The sequence below is a fragment of the Phocoena phocoena genome, chromosome 15 (genome assembly GCF_963924675.1).
Source record: "Phocoena phocoena chromosome 15, mPhoPho1.1, whole genome shotgun sequence".
In the NCBI taxonomy this organism is placed as follows: Eukaryota; Metazoa; Chordata; class Mammalia; order Artiodactyla; family Phocoenidae; genus Phocoena; species Phocoena phocoena.
The window spans coordinates 10764378-10788680 of NC_089233.1; positions in this window are offsets into that span (position 1 = coordinate 10764378).

Genomic DNA, 24303 nt, shown 5'->3' on the forward strand with positions numbered 1-24303 from the left:
TATTAAGCACCTAGTATATTCCAGAAACAATCCGAGGCACTGGGTAAATAGTGGTGAATGAAAGCTCATACAGTTTCTGAAGAAGATAAACAAGCTTAAGTGCGATGGATGAAGAAAAGTTAAGCAGAAAAGGAAAGTAAGAAAGAAGGTTCCAGGTAGAGGAAAACCAAGTACAAAGGCCCTGAAAGAAAGATCACCAAGAGAGCCATACAAAGACACCTTGCTACTGAGTCTGAGACTGTAGAACAAAGAAAGCAGGGCCAGGGCCATGCATAAGAGGAGAGGGCAGAGAAATACCCATAGTTAATGAGGCTGAATTGCAGGGGGCTGGGCTGGGTTGAGAAAGTAGATATTAAACTTAACATCTTCTTCTGTAATGGGTCTAAGTATTTGAACATGACTGTTTGTATCCATGGGTACACTGCTGCAGGAATCACCACAGTAAATCCCACTGAGCTCAGTTGTCAAAAATCTGGATTTCTTGGGGGGTGTCAGGATATGTCAGTGGTGGAGGCGAGGGCAACTACACATAGAAGCTTAGTGAGGTTTAGGGTACCTACCAGTTTCCCCAAGTCAAGGCCTCTCTTTCTTTGCAGAAGTAGTAGAAAGTTTCAACCAGATTTCTGTATCAACATGGTAGATTCAGCCAATGAGTTTATCTTCCTTTCCTTCCCCAAACCTATCTAAACTATATTAAAGCTATGCAATGTTCATGAATGTTAATCATTTGTGTATTACATGGGGAAGGGGAAATTTCCCCCTCTACCCCTCTTGAGTTCTTGTGACGGGAATTATAATAAAGTTTACACGAGACATTAACAGGAGAAAAAGAAAGAAATTTTAATTTATGCACATTAGGGAGTGGCCAAAGCAGGCAGCTTTTATACTTTTTAGACAAAGAAACAATAAATTTGTGAGGAAACTTGGGTTTTGGGTGCCCAATTAGTGAAGAATCTGAACGGAGTTTGGGCTGAAAATAGTAAATTAAAGAAGTAACAACGTTTGTTTATATAGGCTTCCTGGCCCGGAATTCCCTATCTCTGGGAGTAAGGATGTCCTTCTATCTCCAGATGCAGGGAATGCACCTTTCACTTGAGAGATTTATTTCCTGCTTTCAGGGAGACAGAAAGGAGGGTCAGAGTGTCCCTCTGTGTTAGCTGTTTCTTAAGTAACTTGAATTCAGAATAATCAATATACCATGAGACACAATTTGGGGTGGCCTACTCTGGGCCCCAACAGTTGCCTTGGTATATTTTTTCCAAATCTGTTCCTTGAGTTTTGTTTGGGATGTTGTTGTTCCCTGGAATTTTCAGTTCTTATAAAGGAAAACATGTCGGTCTTTCCTTTGTTTTTTTTTTTTGTTTTTTTTTTGCGGTACGCGGGCCTCTCACTGTTGTGGCCTCTCCCGTTGCGGAGCACAGGCTCCGGACGCGCAGGCTCGGCGGCCATGGCTCACCGGCCCAGCCGCTCCGCGGCATGTGGGATCTTCCCGGACCGGGGCACGAACCCGCGTCCCCTGCATCGGCAGGCGGACTCTCAACCACTGCGCCACCAGGGAAGCCCTGTCAGTCTTTCCTTTGTGATATTTTATTTTTTATTTTTGTGCCAGGAGGGTGTGTTGGTGCGGGGAGTTGGGGGGAGGGAAGGGATGGTGGCTGAAGAGAGCAAGGAACACGGGTGTGCACCTAGAGGGAGGTGGGTTGCCAAGTCTAGCTGCCTAGTATAATTATTCGGCAAAGTTAAAGATCCAGAGACTCTAAAGCATATCAATATTTCTTCTTCCTCTTTCTTTAGGAGAGAACACTCTGATTAGGCTGGTAAGGATGTGGAGTTCATTGTTATATTTCATTCCCTGTAAATTACTGTATTGACATTCTGGCTTCCCACCTCAATCTCTTGTTGCAGGAGGGGGGACCCTTCCCAGAGCCTGAGAGTGGGCTCTTGTCTAACACTCAGAAATGAATTGTTTGAGGAGACACACGTGCTGGCAAAGCAAAAGACTTTATTGGGAAGGGGCGCCCGGGTGGAGAGCAGCAGCGTAAGGGAACCCAGGAGAACCGCTCTGCCACATGGCTCGCAGTCTCGGGTTCTATGGTAACAGGGTTAGTTTCCCAGTTGTCTCTGGCCAGTTACTCTGACTCAGGGTCCTTCCTGGTGGTGCGTGCGTCGCTCAGCCAAGATGGATTCCAGCGAGAAGGATTCTGGGAGGCTGGTAGGACATATGGACTGGCATCTCCTCTCTCCTTTTGACCTTTCCTGAATTCTTCCGGTTGGTGGTAGCTTGTAAGTTCCGAGTTCCTTACCAGCACCTCCTGTTGTAAGAGAACTCACGCAAGTGGTTGCGCTCGTGCCTGGCCGGGATGGGCGGTTTTGGTCAGTGGTTCCCCTAACATTGGTATACACCATTATCTCCTCTTCAGAATGTTAATATAATAATGCCTGTTGAACTGCAGAGGTTAGGATCCTGTAAATCATGGTAGAGAAATTCACGATCCAATAAACATGTCCCAATTAGAAAAATGAGGATGTAGGAAAGGGGAACTCCATGAGGCTTTGTAAATTTTTTTCACTTTGCGAAACTAAAGTAATAAATATGGATTGGTAAACAAGAACAGCATTAGAACATTTTACCAATATTTAGTAATAATGAGCTGCTGTATTATTAATGTCTATGTCTTATCTCTAGAAGACTTTCAGGATGTTCTCTCTGTATTGTTTCAGTGATTTGCCCAAAATTAATTTATTGCATCTACATTTGGAAATAAGCCTTTTGATCCCAAGAGTACAGGGAACATAAGCAGTTATTAGGTGAAGTATATTTATACCATTAAATACTTTTTCTGATAACAGATTAGGCTGAGAAAGAATGACCTACAGTGCAGATAAGACCAGTCACTGGTAATAACAAGGGTGACAGAAGCTTCAACCACAAGAAGTCATTCTCGTGTGTGCTAGGCTCAGTGCCACTAAGAACTCGTACATTATCTGCTTTAAGCCTCAATAAGAAGCATGAAAGCCTTTCACGGTTCAGGAGACGGAGGCTCAGAGACATTTAACAACTTGCCCAAGATCCCACGAGGTATATCTTAAGTTTTCTTAATTTATGGATTTGTTCAACACATTTCTTGAGCACAAGCAAGGTGCCACTTGGAATTCACCAGTCAACAGCAACAACAGCATTTGTATAGGAAGAGATTTAGTATAAGGAATTGACTCACACATTTGCGGGGGCTGAGAAGTCCCACTCTCAGCCATCTGCAATCTGAGACCCAGGAAAGCCCGTGGGATAATTCAGTCTGAATCCAAAGGCCTGAGAATCAGGAACACCAAGGGTGGACGACTCCTCAGAATCTTTAAAGAATGGTGCCAGCCCAGACCCAGGCTAGACAATCTCTTGGAAGTGTCCCCACATTTACTGTTTGTACCTTAGGAGGACCCTCTTACTCTCTAAAGTTTGTGGCAATTGTGAACGACCCTGAAATGTAAAAGCTTCCGGAGAAAACACTGCACTGCTGTCTAGGGATTTGTCCAGATCTTTCCCGGCCCACTGAACTGCTTGTCTGCCACTGCCCCCAGTTCAGTTTCCTCATGTATACGTTGAAGAAGAACTGGGCAAGTTTTAAAGCCTGTTGCTGTAGTTATTGTGTTTCTCTCATCCTTGCTTTCGCTAGTAATTTTGGTCATTTTATCCCAAACACATGACCTGAAAAATGAGCATTGTTGTAACTCAGAGTTCTCTCATAGATCACTCATAAGCGTGATGGTTATTTTATGTGTCAAGTTGAATGGCCACTGGGTGCCCAGATTAAACATTGTTTCTGGGTGTTTCTGGATGAGATTAGCATTTGAATAGTGGACTCAGTGAATAGGTTGCCCTTCCCAGTGCCTGTGGGCATCATCCAATCCATTGAGGGCCTGAATAGAAAACAAGGCAGAGGAAGGAGGAATTCACCCCTTCCCACCTGGGCTGTGGCTCTTCTGCCCCTGAGGTTCCTGGTCCTCAGCCTCTCATATCCGGCCTGGAATCTACATCCCTGAGTCCCCTGGTTCTCAGACCTTATAAGAAGAGACATTAGAGAGCTTGCCTTCTCTCTCTGCTATGTGAGGACACAGCAAGAAGGTGGCTGTCTGCAAGCCAGGAAGAGAGTCCTCACCAGACACTGACCGTGCTGGCACCTTGATCTTGGATCTCCAGCCTCCAGAACCATGAGTAATACATTTCTGTTGTTTAAGCCACCTGGCCTATGGTATTTTGTTATGGCAGCCCTAGCTGATAAGACACGAGCTTCCTAGGTGTTTCCTCTTTTCACCTTAATTTGAGCACTGCTGCTGTAGTGGAGTGAGAAGAGGGCGAGGAGAGCGTGGGTGAGGTGCTGGAGGCAGCCATATGGATTAGAAGGTGATGCATTGTGAGGGCTTAGGTGAAGGACAGAGGAAGACTGAGTCAAGGCATCTACAGTGAACCTGGGAGGGAGGAAAAGATCTAGGGTAGGTAAGAGATTTGACAACAAGACCAATTTTACAAGGAGGATTTAAAACATGGAAAATTGAGGAATGCTCCCAAATTTCAGGCTGGTGTGATTATGTCAGAAGATGAAGTCATTTGGCCAAGATGGCGCACTGGATGTGTATCACATGGACCCCAGCAGGCCTAGAATTCCCCTCACTCTCCATGAATCTCCCCTTCACAAAATGCCCCAAACCTTCCACCACCTCTCCAGCAAAGCTTGAATACAAAACCAGTTTTGTGCTTCATCTCACATATCTTTCCCACCACGATAATTTATCAGAACTCAAAAGAAGCCAGTCATTTCCTTGTTTCATGTTAAGAGAACCTAATTAGCAGTAATCAGTCTATTTCATAGAATATTTGCACAGATGCTTTCTTGAACTCATGCACAGCACTAAAAAAGATGAAAAAATATACAGCATAAATAAATAACAGGTGCTGGCCTAATTAAGGGCACACTCCGTAGGGCAGGTTTCTAATTCTTGAGTGCCGGCCCCTGCAATTTAAATTTTCTTGTAAAGGTGATAAAGCAAACCTGGAATTAAGTCCATGCGTTTAGGCTATAGAATAGACAAGGGACAGCATGTTTTAGTGTCAACAGCAGGACAGCAAGGACTTGGGAGCTTTTGCCCCTCACCAGCAGTGCAACGCTAGGTAAGTTACTTAACCATTTGTAAACACTGATTTCTCATCTGTAAAATGGAATAAAATACCCACCTTGCATGGTTATTGTGAGGACTAGAAATAATAACAGGACTCGCGGGTTAGATGCTCAAATGCAAGCTACTGTCATCCTTTCCCTTCGTGGTGGGTCCAGTTGAGGCTGCTCGGGGATAGAGCCAGGCCCCTTTGGTACATCTCAGGCGCACTGCCCTCCCCTCCATGCTGCCAACCCACCCATTGTATTTCTGCCATTTTCTGGGAGATTAAAGGGGAAGATATAGCAAACGCATGGGGAAGCAGCAACCGAAGCCTGCACTGAGGCAGTGGCATTTGGGATGGCTTTGAGGAATTAGTCAGATTTAGTGGTTTGGGGGAAAGATTGAAGGAAAAATAGAGAGGAAAGTACAATGATCTGCCCAGTTTCCGGTTTGGCCCCCTGGGTGGGTGATGATGGTGCCATTGACCAGAAGACAGAATACAAGGGGAGTTAGGAGCAACATGTACAACTGAACAGGCTGTGTACTGCACAAAGGTGTCCAGCTGAGGGGGTAAGTGGGTGCTGACATGACCTTGGCATCTTTGAATAATTCACACAAAGACACTTCATAGGCTAGAGCCCCTAGAAGGGGAATCAAATTAGGGGAGATAATCCTGTGTCCCTTTTCACTGTTCTCTATTTAAATTAGATCATAACTGGAGCATGAGTCTGTCATCCTTTGAAATCCCTTTTAAAGAAATTTTTTCCAGAAATAATATATAGACTTACTTAATTTACCAGGCAGCCCAGGTCACATTTCACTCCTAAAGATATGCCTCAAAAGTGCCCCTTGGTTCATAAGAAAGTGTCCAAATCTCTTAACACAAAGAGCCCTCCATGGTCCAGGGCCTGCCTCCTTGCCAGCCTCATACCCACTCTGGCCAGGGCTGGCCTCACTATCCCACACTTGCTACATTTACGTGTTTCTCCGCCCAGAATGGCCTCCTCCCCTTTATCTTATTATCTTCTGATTGTACCTCAGAACCCCTCTCAATCATCTCCTTCCTGAGGAAACTTGTTTTCAAAATACACGTCCTTACTCTCTGGCTTTTTGTTTTGTTTTGTTTCTACCCCTTTAAAATAAAGCAAAGAGAGCAAGTGATTAATTCTGCAACTGCATTCGAAAAATGTCATGCAGTTCACCTGAGAGATGCTTTTCCAAATGTAAAGTTATACGGTTGTGATGTACTTGAATGAAAAATACCTGCAATTCTACTGTTCAGAACACTGTATTTCTTCAACACGGACACTGAGTCTTTGGTGAAGGTTTCCGATCCACTGTTTATAAAAGCACTTGCACTTCTCTCATCGTTCGGTGCAGCGTCATCATGCAAGAAACAGTTTAGTGAGAAAATGTAACACCCGTTAACTCTTTCTCAGATTCTCAAGGTCTGAAATAAAGTTAATTGGATTTGTTCACAAATTCAAGAATCAGCCTAAAATAGTGTTTCCCAAAGGGTATTCTATAGGAGGTTGGTTCTAAGAGATAAGTATCATGGGAAAAAGGGTTCTGTGATACAAGTAAATTGAAGAAATGTAGAGTTAAACAAAACTAGATGATTTTTTCCCCTGGCAAAATCTCGGAGGCTTCACTTTGCTTGTATGCATTGAATATCCCCTACAGGGGTCTAAGGCATGCAGAGTATCTAGACTTATTTGACCACAAATCCCTTCTATCAGAGATGACCTTGCACCTCTTGTGGTCTGTGGAATACATCTTGGGAAAAGGTGCTTTGCAGGACTAAGTGTACTGCCCACTGAGATGGCAGGGATTGCTCCAAACACCTGTGGATAGAAACTGAGACTTAAGAAATAATAACTTTAGCTTTCACAAGTAAGGAGGAAACACACACCCCCTTACATCACCCATTGCCACAAATCCTTTCTTGTCTTCTCAGAGAGCTATAGTAGCTGAAATCCTACTGGAAGATTGGATATAATTTACCTGGACTGCCCCTGTCCCTGAGTCAAGATGCATTACACCGAGGATGAATTTTGAGTTGAGGGGCTCATATTCTCTTGCTCTCTGTTGCCAGTTTTGCTGGAGGGATGAAGAGAGAAAGGAGGATGGACCCTATGTAGATGCTTAGTGTATGGGGTGTGGTCGGTGGACCAGGAGAAGTGATGTGGGTGGATGGAAGGCTGGACAGGGCCCGAGGTATGTGATAAAACCACATCCAAAATATCTGATTAAATACACAAGTTGACTGGAAAGCCCTGAAAACTCTAAGGTCAAACACTCGGAGTAAAATTTTAAAACAAAAGGAAGTATTTCTCCCTTTTAGATTTGCCTCAACCCTACCCCTGACTTAGACTGTAAAGGAGGAGTTCTTCCTAAAATTAGAACTAGGAGGGGAAAAGCCACATACAATCATAATATATACTATGTACATGCATTTTCTCTTTTGCCCAAGATACAGAAGAACTATGGTGCTTAGGTAAAAAGTCTGTCTCTATGTCTGTGAGTCTGTTTCTGTTTAGTAGATAAGTTCATTAGTGTCATATTTTAAATTCCACATCTAAGTGATATCATATGCTATTTGTCTTTCTCAGTCTGACTTAACTTCATTTAGTATGATCATCTCTAGGTCCATCCATGTTGCTGCAAATGGCATTTTTTCATTCTTTTTTATGGCTGAGTAGTATTCCATTGTATATACGTACCACATCTTCTTTATCCGTTCGTCTGTCAGTGGATATTTAGGTTGTTTCCATGTCTTGGCTATTGTGAATAGTGCTGCTATGAACATAGGGGTGCGTGTATCTTTTCGAATTAGAGTTTTGTCTGGGTATAAGCCCAGGAGTGGGATTGCTGGATCATATGGCAACTCTACTTTTAGTTTTTTGAGGAACCTCCGTACTGCTCTCCATAGTGGCTCCACCAATTTACATTCTCACCAGCAGTTTTGGAAGGTTCCCTTTTTTCCACACCCTCTCCAGCATTTGTTATTTGTAGACTTTTTAATGATGCCCATTCTGACTGGTGTGAGGTGATACCTCATTGTGGTTTTGATTTGCATTTCTCTAATAATTAGTGATGTTGAGCAGCTTTTCATGTGCCTATTGGCCATCTGTATGTCTTCTTTGGAGAAATATCTATTTAGGTCTTCTGCCCATTTTTTTGATTGGATTGTTTGTTTTTTTGTTATTGAGTTGTATGAGCTGTTGTATATTTTGGAAATTAAGCCCTTGTTGGTCACATCATTTGCAAATATTTTCTCCCTGTCCATAGGTCATCTTTTTGTTTTGTTTATGGTTTCATTTTCTGTGCAAAAGCTTATAAGTTTGATTAGGTCCCACTTGTTTATTTTTGATTTTATTTCTATTGCCTTGGTAGACTGACCTAAGGAAACATTGGTACAATTTATGTCAGAGAATGTTTTGCCTATGTTCTATTTTAGGAGTTTTATGGTGTCATATCTTATATTTAAGTCTTTAAGCCATTTTGAGTTTATTTTTGTGTATGGTGTGAAGGTGTGTTCCAAGTTCATTGATTTACATGTGGCTGTCCAACTTTTCCAACACTACTTGCTGAAGAGACTGTCTTTTCCCCATTGTATATTCGTGCCTCCTTTGTCGAAGATTAATTGCCCATAGGTGTGTGGGTTTATTTCTGGGCTCTCTATTCTGTTCCATTGATCCATAGGTCTGAGTTTGTGCCAATACCACACTGAAGAAGAACATTTTATAATTATAAAGGTCTCAGTTCATCAATAGAGCCCCCAAATACAAGAAGCAAAACTGAGAGAATTAAAGGGAAAAAAATACCTTGACAGTAAGAATGGTAAATGTGAATACCCCACTTTCAATAATGCAATAGAACAGATAGAAGATCAACAAAGAAATAGAAAACGTGAACAAGTTTTTGTGAGCTTGGGGTAGGTGATGGTTTCTTAAATGCAACAACAAAAACAACCAAATAAATTGGACTTCATTGAAATTGTGCTTTAAAGGACACCAAGAAAGTAAAAAGACAGCCACAAAATTGGGAAAAGTAATTGCGAATTATATATCTGGTAAAGGATTTGTATTCAGAATACATAAAGAACTCTTACAACGTCCCAAAAAAGACAAATACCCAAATTAAGATATGAGCAAAGAACTTGAAAAGATATTTCTCCAAAGATATACATTGCCAATAAGCACAAGAAAATATACTCAGCATCATTCGTTAGAGAAGCGCAAATCAAACCCACAATGAGATGGCTACACTAATAATTTAAAAAAAAGAAAGAACAGCCAGGAAAATAACAAGGACAGAGCAGGATGTGGAGAAATTGGAACCCTTGTGCATTGCTGGTGGGAATGTAAAACGGTGCAGCTGCTGTAGAAAACAGCTTGGCAGTTCCTCAAAAATCTAAACATGGAATTAACATATGACCCATCAATTCCACTTCTGGGTATATACCCAAGAGAAATGAAAACATATGTCTGCACAAAAACTTGTTCACGAATGTTCATAGCGGCATTATTCATAATAGCCTAAAAGTGGAAACAGCCCAACTGCCCATCAACTGATGAACTGATAAACAAAATGTGGTCTGTCCATGCAGTGGAATAATTCAGATAAAAAGAATGAAGTTCTGACACAGGCTATAACATGGGAGAACCTTGAAAACATTATGCTAAGTGAAAGGAGCCAGACACAAAAGACCACGTATTGCGTAATTCCATTTACGTGAAATGTTCAAAATAGGCAAATCCATAGAGACAGGAAGGAGATTAGTGGTTCTCAGGGGCTGGAGGAGTGTGGAACAGAGTGACTGCTAATGAGTATGGGGTTTCTTTTAGGGGGATGACATTGGTCTAAAATTATACAGAGGAGATGGTTACACTACTTTGTTAACATACTAAAAACTGTACACTTCACAAGGGTGAATATTATGGTATGTGAGTTATATCTTAATGAAATTATTATTTTAAAAAAACCCCACTGCCCTCAAAGAGCTCACGTGCATGTGGGTATGGAAGAAAATACCCAGAATAAGTCAGTAAATTATACAGTATGTTAGACGGTGATACATATGCTTTGGGAAAAAATTCAAGGAGGTAAGGGAGACAGGGAGTGACAATCAGCTGGAAGGGAAGCAGCCACTGGGGGGTCATTTGAGTGAAAACTGGAAAGAGATGAGTGAGTGAACCAGGAGAAAAGGTGGGGAATAGGACTCTAAGCAAAGGGAGCAGCAAGTGGAAAGACCCCAAAAGAAGAGTGTTCCTGGAATACTCAAGGAAGAAGGAGATCCAGGTAGCTGCAATGGAGTGAAATGGGGAAAAGTTGTAGGAGATGAGGTTGGAGGGCTAGCAGGGGGTTGGGGAGGAGGGGAGGATCATATAGGACATTTAGGGGGTAACTGCATCTTTATTCTGAGTGAGAACCCGTGGTGGATTTTGAGCTGAGAACTAACTTGACCAGATTGATGTTTTAATGGGACCTTTCTGGCTGCAAAGGAAATAGACTGAAAAGAGCAAGGGGAGAAGTAGGGAGGCCAGACTGGAGGCTGTTGCAATATCAGAGAAGTTAATTTACCCAAAATAGCCAGAGGGAAACTCTGGCAGCCAGTCTCCAAAGATGGCCCCAATGAACCACACCTCCTGCTAGTTGCACCCTCCTTCAGTCCCCTCCCGTCTTAAATTGACATTTGCCTGTGTCTTGTTTAATGAATAGAAGGCAGTAGAAGTAATGTGCTATGATATCTAAGCTCAGTCAACTCCCATATCTGCAATTTCGGGAGCTCTGAACCGTCATGTGGAAGTCCAGATACTCTGCAAGAGCTTGGACCATTAGGTGAGGCCCCATGCAGAGGAGGCACTATCCCAGCTGGGCCTCCAGATGATTCCAGGTTCAGCAACCGTTCGATTGCAACCACCTAAGAGGCTGTAAGCCAGACCGGCAGAAGAACCTCCCAGTTAATCCACATGATTGAACGATCATAAGTTATTGCTACTGCTTTAAGCCACTCGGTTTTGGGGTGGTTTGTTTGCAGCCACAGGCAACTGAAACAGAAATGCAAACACATAACATCAAATAATTGACTTTAGTGATATTGCTAATAAATTGGCCTAGAAGGTATCACATATAATCACCCAGAGGACCCCCTATTTTCTGACAGGAGAACTGAGATTTGCAGTGCTTTTACTGGGCAGTTTTCCCAAATCTGTGATTCCAGAATGACTATAAACGTTATTTGCCCCTTATGTATTATTTAAAAAACTGGTTCTACTAACATGATTTATGGGCAAACTTCCTTTTTCATCTTGTATACCATATTTCCAGCCTTATGCTTGGTGTTCATTAAACAGATGCTCTTTTCTATATGAAGGGTGAAATGAACTAGACTTGAAAGCCATTTTAAAGGGGCTTATTATGTTTTGATTTGTTGTTTTGAAACCATGGACACATGGCTACTGAGTTCATAATTCTGAAAAATAAACCAGTGGATTCCTGGGAAAAATGCTACATTGAATACATGCATATAATTTTACTCTATTTTGAAACTCCACTTAAACTACATGTTATATACAGATGGCCAACAAACATGTGAAAAGATGCTCAACATCACTAATTATTAGAGAAATGCAAATCAAAACTATAATGAGGTATCACCTCACACCAGTCAGAATGGCCATCATCAAAAAATCCACAAACAATAAATGCTGGAGAGGGTGTGGAGAAAAGGAAACCCTCATGCACTGTTGGTGAGAATGTAAATTGATACAGCCACAATGGAGAACAGTATAGAGGTTCCTTAAAAAACTAAAAATAGAACAACCATATGACCCAGCAATCCCACTACTGGGCATATACCTAGAGAAAACCATAATTCAAAAAGACACATGCATCCCAATGTTCATTGCAGCACTATTTACAATAGCCAGGACATGGAAGCAACCTAAGTGTCCATCGACAGAGGTTAAAGAAGATGTGGTACATATATACAATGGAATATTACTCAGCCATAAAAAGGAACGAAATTGGGTCATGTGTAGAGATGTGGATGGACCTAGAGACTGTCATACAGAGTGAAGTAAGTCAGAAAGAGTAAAACAAATATTTTATATTAATGCATATATGTGGAATCTGAAAAGATTGGCATAGACGATCTTATTCACAAAGCAGAAATAGAAACACAAATGTATAGAACAAATGTATGGATACCAAGGGGGAAGAGGGGGAGGTGGGATGATTTGGGAGATTGGGATTGACATATATACACTATTGATACTATGTATAAAATAGATAACTAATGAGAACCTACTGTATAGCACAGGGAACTCTACTCAGTGCTCTGTGGTGACCTAAATGGGAAGGAAATCCAATAGAGGGGATGTATGTATACGTACTGCTGATTCACTTGCTGTACAGTAGAAACTAACACAATATTGTAAAGCAACTATACTCCAATAAAAATTTAAAAAATTTAAAAACTACATGTTATAGGCTGAATTGTGTCCCCTACCCCCAAAGTTTATATGTTGAAGTCATAATCCCTCAGTACATTAGAATGTAACCACATTTGGAGATAAGGTCCATAAAGATGTGATGGAGTTAAAATGAAGCTATTGGCTGGGGGGCGGGGGGGTGTCTGGATCCAATCTGACTGATGTCCTTAGAAGAAGAGAAAATTTATACTCAGAGATACCAGGGATATGCACACACAGAGGAAAAACCAAATCTTAAATGTTTTTACCACATACACACAAAAGGTAGCTATGTGTAACTGTCACATATGTGATCAATATGTTAATTTGGGGTAACATTTCCCAGTTGTTGTACATCTTAAATACACACAATTTTTGTGTGTCAATTATACCTCAATAAAGCTGGGGAAAAAATGCAATACAAAAAAATATCATTTCACTTACTTTCAACCTTTCTGTTTCTTTATGACTTTAGATGTCATTTGTTGACACAGTTTGTTGGTGTCTGTCTGTTTGTTATTTAGTCTGAGAATATTTGTCTTTTAATTGACATGTTATCTGGATAGTTTTTATTTCCTCTCCAGATTCCCTCCTCACCATCCTTTCTACCCTGGCTGCTGCCCCCAGGCTCTATCAATCAGGTTTCCATGAGATCTGGCTCCTGGTTGGGTTCAGCCAATGGGGAGTCAGCAGGAGGTACAAGGAAGTAGAAAGCATTGACCTGAGCAAGTTGTGTCCCTTGGTTAAAGACCACTAGTCTTCCACGGGAATATTTCTCTCTCTCTCTCATTTCTGGTTAGAATATTTCTCTCTCTCTCTCATTTCTGGTTATCACTTTCTCCCTTCATCCCTTCAGGCTGACTTATCCTTTGTAACCAGACATTTGTAAATTCCTGCTTCATAAATAAATTGTCCTCATTGTATCCTTTTAGGAGCATGCCATCTATATTCTTGAGGTTCTGTTTAATGAAACATTAAACGGAAACATTTCATAAACGTTGAATGAAATTAATGGTATAGTTTGGTTTAAGTCATCATCTTACTGAGTGTTTTCTCATTTTTCCAGCTTCTCTCTGTTCCTTTTTCTCTCTGTTCTTGCTTTGGAATTTATTTCATATTTTACATTTATTTCATATTTTTAATTATTTCACTCTTAGCTCCATACCTAACACATATGGAAGGGAAATTGTCTTTTACTCATTCTTTTAATGTTTACCTTAGAGATTAAGTACTTTCCTCCCCTCCCTGGGCAATGAAAAGATACATTAATTCCATGTACCCTGCTCCTGACTCATATGGCCTTATTCTTAGAGTCTGTGATCACCAAATTCCGTTTCCAATTTCATTCCATATCCCAGACTGAGGTGAATTCATTTGATTTCAATCCAAAATGGGCTGATCAGTCCACTAGGACAGGGGAGGGGAAAGGGGCTCTGTGCTCCAACCCCTGTCCCTTATACCTGGAATTTCTCACAAGTACAATTTAGCTTCTCAGCCCTCCTTTAGGAGTTGACAAAGGCCCTCAAGGGAAACGTAGCCCCAAATGCAGAGTCTGCCTCCCCTGGACCAGGAAATTCTTCACTATGTTGTAGCTCTCTGGTACATTAAAAAAATATTCTTGCCCACCTTTCATAATTTAGCAGGAAATCGGTGTACTCTTCCTGATAAGAGTGCTGTTTTCATCTTAACTTAGCCCTGCAACCTTGGCTTGCCGATTTGCTCTTTTGAGCCAGAAGTGGAAGGCAGTCAGGGAACAAGATAGCAGCAGGAGAAGGCCCTTTGTCCACAGTGAGGGGCTGGCGATAAGACTGTGCTATAATCGATTTCATAAAAGAGCCCCTAAGTACTCCTGGACCCTTAAGACAAAGCCCATCAACCTCCCAAATCTTGACATTAATTATTGGGAGTCAGATACCCTCCAGTTCAAGCCTAACTCAGAGGGAGAAATTCACGTAAAGGTTTCTGGGCACCAAAAGTAAGATAACTTTAATTCTCTTTTCACCACATCAAGTTTACAGCAAAAACGCTTTAGAGTCTTCTATCGTGACCATATTCGGGAACCTTGGCTCTGTCCTGAAATGCATAAAACTGTAGGTGAACTTGGCCGTATGACTTAAAGAAGTAAGTTAAATGAAGCTTTTCAATCACTAGTACAGGGTCTTATCTTGGGAATGATGTAGATATCAGGACAATTAGTTGGAGCAATAAAAAGACAAAAATAAACTACTATGCAGATGTTTGGCCATTCAGTGCCACCCAGGCTCAAGATGATGCCACCTCCCTAGCAGTGGATGGAAGAGAGAAAAAGGTGAAAAATTTTGCCCCATCCTCTGCTAACTCTATTTTTTTATTTAATTAATTAATTTATTTAATTAATTTATTTTTGGCTGCATTGGGTCTTCGTTGCTGTGCGTGGGCTTTCTCTAGTTGCAGCAAGCGGGGGCTACTCTTCGTCATGGTGCATGGGCTTCTCATTGCAGTGGCTTCTCTTGTTGCAGAGCACGGGCTCTAGGCACGGGGGCTTCAGTAGTTGTGGCACACGGGCTTCAGTAGTTGTGGCACACAGGCTTAGTTGCTCCATGGCATGTGGGATCTTCCTGGACCAGGGCTCGAACCCATGTCCCCTGCATTAGCAGGCGGATTCTTAATCACACTGCCACGAGGGAAGCCCTGCTAACTCTATTTTAATATTAGAACCCAGTGTGATTTCTAATACACCCCTAGAGAAACTTTATCCTGAGAATTCTCTATTTTTGTGTAACAAGCTCCAGGATTCTCACTGTTAACTTTGACTCATACTGGGCTGTGCAACACCAACTGGCATAGCAGCTGTTCAGAGCAGAAGTCAAGATATACAGACAGATGTAAAGACACAGGGCATTTTATGAAAGAGCACATTTGGAACGATGAATGCATACTTCAAAGAGGACATGAGACCTCTAGGTTCCTCCTTGGAGTGGACAACCGACTTTTTGTTTCTGATGTTTTACACTGTTTTGTTTAGTTTGTGGCTAACTTTTATTTATTTTGTAATTTAAAAAATTAATTTATTTTTATTTATTTATTTTTGGCTGTGTTGGGTCTTCATTGCTGCACGTGAGCTTTCTCTAGTTGCGGTGAGCGAGGGCTACTCTTTGTTGCAGTGCACAGGTTTCTCATTGCGGTGGCTTCTGTTGCGGAGCACGGGCTCTAGGCACGCGGGTTTCAGTAGTTGTGGCACGTGGGCTCAGTAGTTGTGGCTCGCGGGCTCTAGAGTGCAGGCTCAGTAGTTGTGGCGCACGGGCTTAGTTGCTTCACGGCATGTGGGATCTTCCCGGACCAGGGGTCGAATCTGTGTCCCCTGCGTTGGAAGGCGGATTCTTAACCACTGTGCCACCAGGGAAGCCTTGTGGCTAACTTTTAAACACCTTCCTATTGTGAGTCTTGTGGGGAGAAGGTATCTTGTTTCTCCTTATGGAGTCTAAAGATGGTGGATCAGAGACTTTCAGCCCCTCCTCTCTGGAAGCCAGACGTGACTTTCATGAGAAAATGCACATTCCTTGTTTATCTTGTTCTTAGGACAAAAACTTCCATTAGCCTAACAGCCTTGGCACCTCCGCAGCTCCTTACTTTCTAACTCCCCTCACTCACTCCTCACTGAAGGAGGAAGCATGAGTCATCTGATGGATAAGTTTGGAAGAACAATTTGAGCACAAGGGGCTCAGTCCTTTCCTCTGTTTCTTTGGCATCTAAATGCTTGCAGAAACCCAGCCACTTGGGCTCCTTCTATGTGGGTGGCCTGAGTAGTGGGGGAGAGGAAGTGGGCTACCCATGTCCATCTGTATCTGAGATTGGGTGAGCTAAGTCTGTCTGGCTCAGAGGGTCAAGGAATACAATACCATTTGGCCTCAGATCTAAAATCAGTTTATCCCAATGACTTGGTCAGTCATAAAGAAAAAGGTTTTGATCTCCAGCTGCCTAATTCTTGGGTTTTACTCTCAATTGGTTCCAGAAGATGGAAGGGAAAAAACAGAACAAAATGATATTGTTGATGGGCTTCCAAAAACCTAATATCTGAATTCATGGGCCTGAGAATTTTGTGAAATAAACAGGTGTCAAACTGGAGACCAAAATAACATATGGAAAGTGAAACAAGCATTCCAGCATGACTGGAGTTGAAGACTTTACACCTGCATCTGGAGCAAACTGGGCTAATGTGGGGGCGAATTGACCTATGCAGCTCATTGCAGGCTGTATCCAGAAGAAAGGGACTCAGGTTACACAGTCAGAGCAGACCTTAAGAAACTCAGACCTCTCGGGCCTCAAAGAAGCTGGTCCACGTAGGCCATCATGTACATGTGGATGCAGTTTGACTTTCATCTATTGCAAACAAGACTCAAGAAAGAATTAGATCATTTTAGAAGTTGGTTAAGTTGAAAATATCTGGTGGTTATCATTTTTCTCAGACAAGACTTCAAACTACTGACTGGGCTGTGAATTAGTTTCATTCTAGAACAAGCAGAATGTACTGTATCACCTATACGAAGCTTCATTCTCTCCTAGGTATTTTGAATGGTATTTAGGGCCAAGAGAGACTTCTCACTGTGAAAGGGCTAATCTCTGTGTCTTAGTCTGCTTGAGCTTCTATAACAAAATAACAAAGACACTCATCTTCATCCAATTTTGGAGGGAAACTGGAGGTTCTGCAAAACACAGGCAATACCCAAGGAGTCTAAATTCTACCTAGAAAAGCCACGTGGTCCTCTGCCCACTCTGAAGACAGAAATCATAAGGGATTCAGTATATGCATGTTAATGAGAGGCTGTACATAGGGAATAAGCAGAGGCAACATGTTAGAAATGGACTCGATCTAGTCTGATCTTCTGATTGTAGAGGGGCACAGACATCATCAGTGAACTAATCAAGGTCAGGTAGCTGGACAATGGCGAAACCAAGACAAAAATCTGGCTCCCCTGAGTCTCATTTCCATGCAGTTTTTACTATCAGCGACACCTGGGGAAGGCATGGACTCATGGAAGGCATCTTCTCTTCCACCCACGAAAGGCGGACTGTGTCCTCTAAGACAATACATGAGTGATGCTTCCAGCAGGCGCCTTGTGAAATACAAAGGCTGAAATGATAAAGAGTGAGAGATTATATAAATAAGCTCCGTGGAGACCATAATACCCTAATCAAGCCATAATATTTGAATGTCCTCACTTTTATTTGAAAGCATGCCTGCCAGTAAGGCACATTACGTTGAAAATTTCAAGGACGTGTTCCAAAAATGTCACATTGCTCCATGAAGACTAAAGTATTCCCAGCCATGATTAAAAGTGAACGCCTCCTAACCAGCACGTGTATATAGAATACAGAGCATCGTAAAATTTCAGGGGTGCAAAAGACATCAGATATGATCTTGCCCAATCTCATCATTAGGAACTGAGGCTCAAGGAAGATAAATGAATTGGCCGAAGTTGTGTTATTAATTAACGTCACATTCATTGCTCTGTTCTAGGCGTCCTTGCTGAGTTGGGGCCAAATTGAGATTTTGCACTGGGATGAAAGCAACATAGCTCAATGCTTCTCAAACTTTAATGTGCTTAAGAACCACCTAGGGATGTGATTAAATGCAGATTTTGATTCAGTAGAATCAAAATGTGGTCCAGGATTCTGCGATGCTCCCAGGTGATGTTGATACTGCTTGTTTACTGACCCCCTCAAACTTGGTTGTGCATGGGGACTACCTAGGGAGCTTTAAAAATATTGATACCTGATCCCACCCCACCCCCAGAGATTCTGATTACTTTGCTCTGGGATTGTGGCTTGGGTTTGATTTCTTCAACACTCCTCATTTGATTCTAATATGCAGCAAAGTTTGAGAACCACTGCCATAGAATCACTTTTTTCACATGTAACATGATTATTTACGAGAAGAATGGCCTTTAGCCATTCTCTTATTTTTAGAGAATCTGCACCATTCTTTGTACTGGTTGAGTTAATTAGAGCTAGTTCAGTGGGGTTGTGGTTGGCAAATTAATTATCACAAGGTCGGTGAGTAGATTGACCCCTTATGGTAAATACAGTTTACAATCTTGAGAGAACAGACAGTTATCTTAACAAATGGAGTCCCCTATAACAAACAGTCTGATGAAGGCCATAAGTCAAAAGTCTTTGGAAATATTAAAACCAATGTTTTAATATTACAGGAAAACTCTACTCTTTTTTTTTAAACATCTTTATTGGAGTATAATTGCTTTACAATGATGTGTTAGTTGCTGCTGTGTAACAAAGTGAATCATCTATACATATACATATGTCCCCATATCCCCTCCCTCTTGCGTCTCCCTCCCACCCTCCCTATCCCACCCCTTTAGGTGGACACAAAGCACGGAGCTGATCTCCTTGTGCTATGTATGCAGCTGCTTCCCACTAGCTATTTTACATTTGGTAGTGTATGTATGTCCATACCACTCTCTCACTTCGTCCCAGCTTACCCTTCCCCCCCACCCCCAGGTCCTCAAGTTCATTCTCTACGTCTGTGTCTTTATTCCTGTCCTGCCCCTAGATTCTTCAGAACCTTTTTTTTTTTTTTTTAGATTCCATATGTATGTATTAGCATACAGTATTTGTTTTTCTCTTTCTAACTTACTTCACTCTGTATGACACTTTCTAGGTCCATCCACCTCACTACAAATAATTCAATTTCATTCCTTTTTATGGCTGAGTAATATTGCATTGTATATATGTGCTACATCTTCTTCATCCATTCGTCTGTCGATGGACACTTAGGTTGCTTCCATGTCCTGGCTATTGTAAATAGAGCTGCAATGAACATTGTGGTACATGACTCTTTTTGAAATATGGTTTTCTCAGGGTATATGCCCAGTGGTGGGATTGTTGGGTCGTATGGTAGTTCTATTTTTAGTTTTTTAAGGAGCCTCCGTACTGTTCTCCATAGTGGCTGTATCAATTTACATTCCCACCAACAGTGCAAGAGGGTTCCCTTTTCTCCACACCCTCTCCAGCATTTATTGTTTGTAGATTTTTGAAAACTCTACTCTTTTTAACCAACAGATTTAGTGGTTTTTCTGGTGACAAGAGAGAATAAGTAGAAATTTAAGTTAAACTTTATGGTGACTCTAGTGTAAATATGCACCAAACCTGTACATCTACATAAATTATTGACTTAATTAAGTCTGAATTCAAGGTAATTAGGGCTTACAATAATTCATTTCCATTCTCCTGATCCTCTTCGTATCATCACATAATGTCCCTGTTCATAAACTTGCCCTTAACCTTGAGTAGATGGGACTAAGTACTGCATTTAAAGGCCATCTCTTCTTTGTGTTAAGTTGCCTTGCCTTAGCTGAGCCCATCTGTTTGCCAGTCTGTCAGCCAGCCAATCAGCACCAACCCTGGAGGAGAAGGAAGAGAAATCCGGGCTTCTAATTCCAACATTAGTATCACAGATAAGTTTTCTGGTATCTTTATAATCATTAAATTACAGGTTTTTCTCCTGAAAGTCACTGAGACTGTTAAAGTGAATTGATAGCAAGTTAAAAAGAAAATCATTCAGTGGATAAAAGGCAGCATTGTTTTGGGTTAGAAGTGAAGGCATCTGCTGATAAGCAAGAATCTTTGGGAGGTCATTTTATCCATTCTTCTACCTTGGCTGGAGAACATTGACCTTGGCAAGCAGATCAAAATGTAGATCCCATAAACTGCATCCCTTTGGAGTCACTAGCTGATGTTTGGGATGGCTTTGTCCATTGAAATAAACTGTTTATTCAGCAAAACTGGTAGGACTGACATGCCACTAACCAGTTATGTGTCCCTGGTTTATAACATGCAAAAGGAGCTGGCTTAGAAGGCCCTTTAAAGAATCTTTGCCCCCAAAACATATGGACATAACAGATTCCTTTAGCACCTTGGCAGTATTGGCCAACTAACGATTACAGAGGCAAAGCATGTGCCCCATGAAAGGCAAAATGGCTTGATTTCCCTGGAAGTGGGAGCTTTCTGGAACATACTCCAGAGAGACTCAAATCCCTTTCCTGATATACACCAGGTGCGGTGGACAGAATGTTGGTCCCTGAAAAATGTCCATATCCTATTGCCTAGAACCTGTAAATATCTTAGGTTGCATGGCAAAGGTTGCAGATAAATTAAGGTTGTCACGTCAGCTGACCTTGAGATGCAGAGATTATCTTGGGTTATCTGGGTGGGTCCAATGTAACTATAAGGGTTCTGAAATGAGGGGAAAGGGAAGCAGACAGAGAGAAAACCAAAGAGGTGGAAATATGAGAAGGCCCTGGCCTGATGGTGTTTGCATTGAAGACGGAGGAAGCGGTCACAAGCCAGGAATGTGACAGCCTCTAGAAGCCGGAAAAGGTGAGAAAATGGATTCTCCCCTAGAGCCTCTAGAAAAGAATACAACCCTGAGGACTCCTTGATTTTAGCCCAGTGAGACCTATGTCGGACTTCTGACTTGAGGATGGTAAAAATAAAACATAAAACATGTGTATCGTTTTAAGCCACTAAGCCGGTGATGATTTGTTACCGCAGGCACGGGAAGCTCATCCGCAGGAAAACGGAATTCTGCCTCTTCTTGAATATTTCCCATGGAATTTAAGAAAGCATCTTAAGAAATGCTGATGTTGGTAGATATGATAGAAAACCCTTCTTGATATGGCCCTGCCTACCTTTGCTGTTGCATCTTCTACCCCAGCTTCTACCTACTGCATTGCTTCCCTCTTCTGTGCATCTTTGGTGGTTTGAAAGGATCACCCTCCTCTTTGTGGCACCACCGTTCTCAGCACCTATTTATTAACACACTTAACCTGCTGTAGCCAAATAACTTCCTTCATGTCTCTCTTTCTTACTCTGTTAGGAAAGAGGACTTTTCATTTATCTCTTGAGAGCCAGTGGCCAGCAAGTAGTGATCGTTCTGTCTTTTATGCTTGACATATTATACTGATGCATCAAACATGTAGCAAGTATTCAGCGAATATTTACTGTAGATAAATTAAGGAAAAATATCTGAGCATTTTAGGTAAAAGTGTGGTTAACCTTATTCTTGATGCCGTTTGGTGTTCCTTACTTAAGGACTCATGGCAAATTTGTTCCAGGGTTGAGTTAGGAGAATCTTGTCTTGCAAAGGGAAGCAGTGTAATAGAGTAATTAAGAGGACAGCTCTGCAATTACACTGGAGTTAGCCTGCGTAAATCTGGGACCCACCACTTACTAGTTCTCTGATCTTGGGCAAATTATACCATCCAGTTCTCAGTTTGTCTGTCTGCAAAATGGGGATAATAAAAACTTGTGGCACAAAGGTTTTTGTGAGAACTAAATAAGATAATCCAAAAAGTACTAAAAGATTCTACATATTGGAGTTATAGTTATTATTATAACTATAATAGTTTATATTATAGTTTATAGTTTTTATTTATAGGTTTATAGTTATTATTGTAACACATTGTGCTTTCCCCTTTTGGCCTTAATTGCTGGGAAACTTCAGTGTCACTTGTGATCATTTCTTGTAACTGTTCTCAGACTATATATTTGTGCTCACGATTTGTTTAAATCCTCCCCCCATCCTTTTGTCAAGTTAGGTCTTTGGTTTTTGTTTTTTTTTAGGAATTATTTTGTGTTTTATTTGTATTAAAGTGTTTGTTGCCCCAAATATTTTCTGTATCTTTGCAGAATATAAATAATTGACACGAAAAATATCTGTAACACTGGAATGTTAGTATCTATTTATTTAATAGAGTCTTGTGAAGGTAAAATGAAAGAAGGGTATTGAAATTGCTTTGGAGATAAACCTCCTTTTGAAAATGCCCCAAATGCGATGAACATTTTTATCAGGTTCAAGAGTTAAAGAACACAGTGTTTGTATTCATTTGCCAGGATTGTTGTAACAAAATACCACAAATTGGCTTAGACAACAGAAATTTATGGTCTTATGGTTTTGGAGGCCGGAAGTCTGAGATCAAAGTGTCCACAGCGTTGGGTCCTTCTGAGCCTGTGAGGGAGAATCTGTTCTGTGCTTCTTTCCTAGCTTCTGGTGGAACACTGGCATCTTTGGTGTTCCTTGGCTTAGAAACATCACTCCAGTCTCTGCCTTCATGTTCACATGGTGTTCTCTGTATGTGTGTGTGTGTCTGTCTCTGTGCTTAAAATTTCCCTTTTTATAAGGACAGCAGTCATTTTCGATTAGGACTTATCCTAATGACCTCACCTTAACTTGATTATCTCTGTAAAGACCCCATGTCCAAATAAGGTCCCATTTAAGGTACTGGGGTTCAGGACTCCAATATATCTTTTTAGGGAGGACACAATTCAACCCAAAACAATGTTCCTAGATTAGGAGTATTAGTAAAGCTTGAATATTTGGCTTCTGGTAAGTTAGCTTTGCCCTGATTTCTAATGTGGAAAGAGGGTTGATCTTTTGACCCTTTGACTCTCTAACAAGAGCCTCCTCTGGGCTCAATTTCCTCTTGCGTAACCACCAAGTTACGGATGAGATGGTCTCTGCGTACCTTTCCTGCTCTGACATACGACATCTCTATGAACAGATTGAATAGTAACTCACATTTATGAAGCACTCTACAGTTTACTCAGCACTCTCAGGGTATTTGGTTCCTATAAGAACCATGTGAGGTAGCTATTATCATCCTCTCTGTTTTAGAGGTACAGAGAAATCAGTTTCCTGCCCATTCTCTCACTGCTGGTAACTGCCGTCTCCTGAGATCAAATGCTGGGCCCATTCTTCTATTACACAGCTCCCAATTTTGTGAAGCTAGAGCCATACAGTATTTCAGGAAATTAATATCTGTATCTTATTATAATAATTAATGCTATGATTTAAATTTTATTCAGAATGCCAGAATATGGCCTTTGACCCATTGGCTTGACACACAAGAACACTTAAAAAATAAAACCTTTTTGTGATCTTAATAGTGGGTTGGCCAAAATTGAAATATCACATGCTACCACCTTTCAGACATTGTGCAAAAGTGAATCATTTAGGGTTATCAGCAATAATCTCCACTATGAATATCATTCCTTAGAGAAAAGAGATTTATTAGGGCCAGTGGATTTAAGCGTTGGAGGTTTGAGGAACCACCTGGTTTATTTCTACTTAAAAAAAATAAAAGGTATGAAAAGCTCATGTAATTGTGAGTATTTGAGAAGTCTCTTGAGAATAAAAGGGGAATGCTAACCCAATTTTTGATTCTACGAAATCTCCTCTTGTTGGTTTTACTGGATGCTTTTTAGAATAAATGTAGGCAAACTGCTTTTAGCCAACTGAATGCATGGTAACCCAAGGACATTGCATTTCGGTTTTAAAATTAACAGTGGTGTCCATCATCAAATTACTAGTCCCTACGAGATGCAAGGTCCATGCCAGGCACAAGGTGAGGTGCTAACATGGGTGACAAAGGGGCTTGAGTCAAGGAGTTTTTTGTTTGTTTGTTTGTTTGTATTTTGGCGGTACACGGGCCTCTCACTGTTGTGGCCTCTCCCGTTGCGGAGCACAGGCTCCGGACACGCAGGCTCAGTGGCCATGGCTCACGGGCCCAGCCGCTCCGCGGCATGTGGGATCTTCCCGGACCGGGGCACGAACCCGTGTCCCCTGCATCGGCAGGCGGACTCCCAACCACTGTGCCACCAGGGAAGCCCCCAAGTCAAG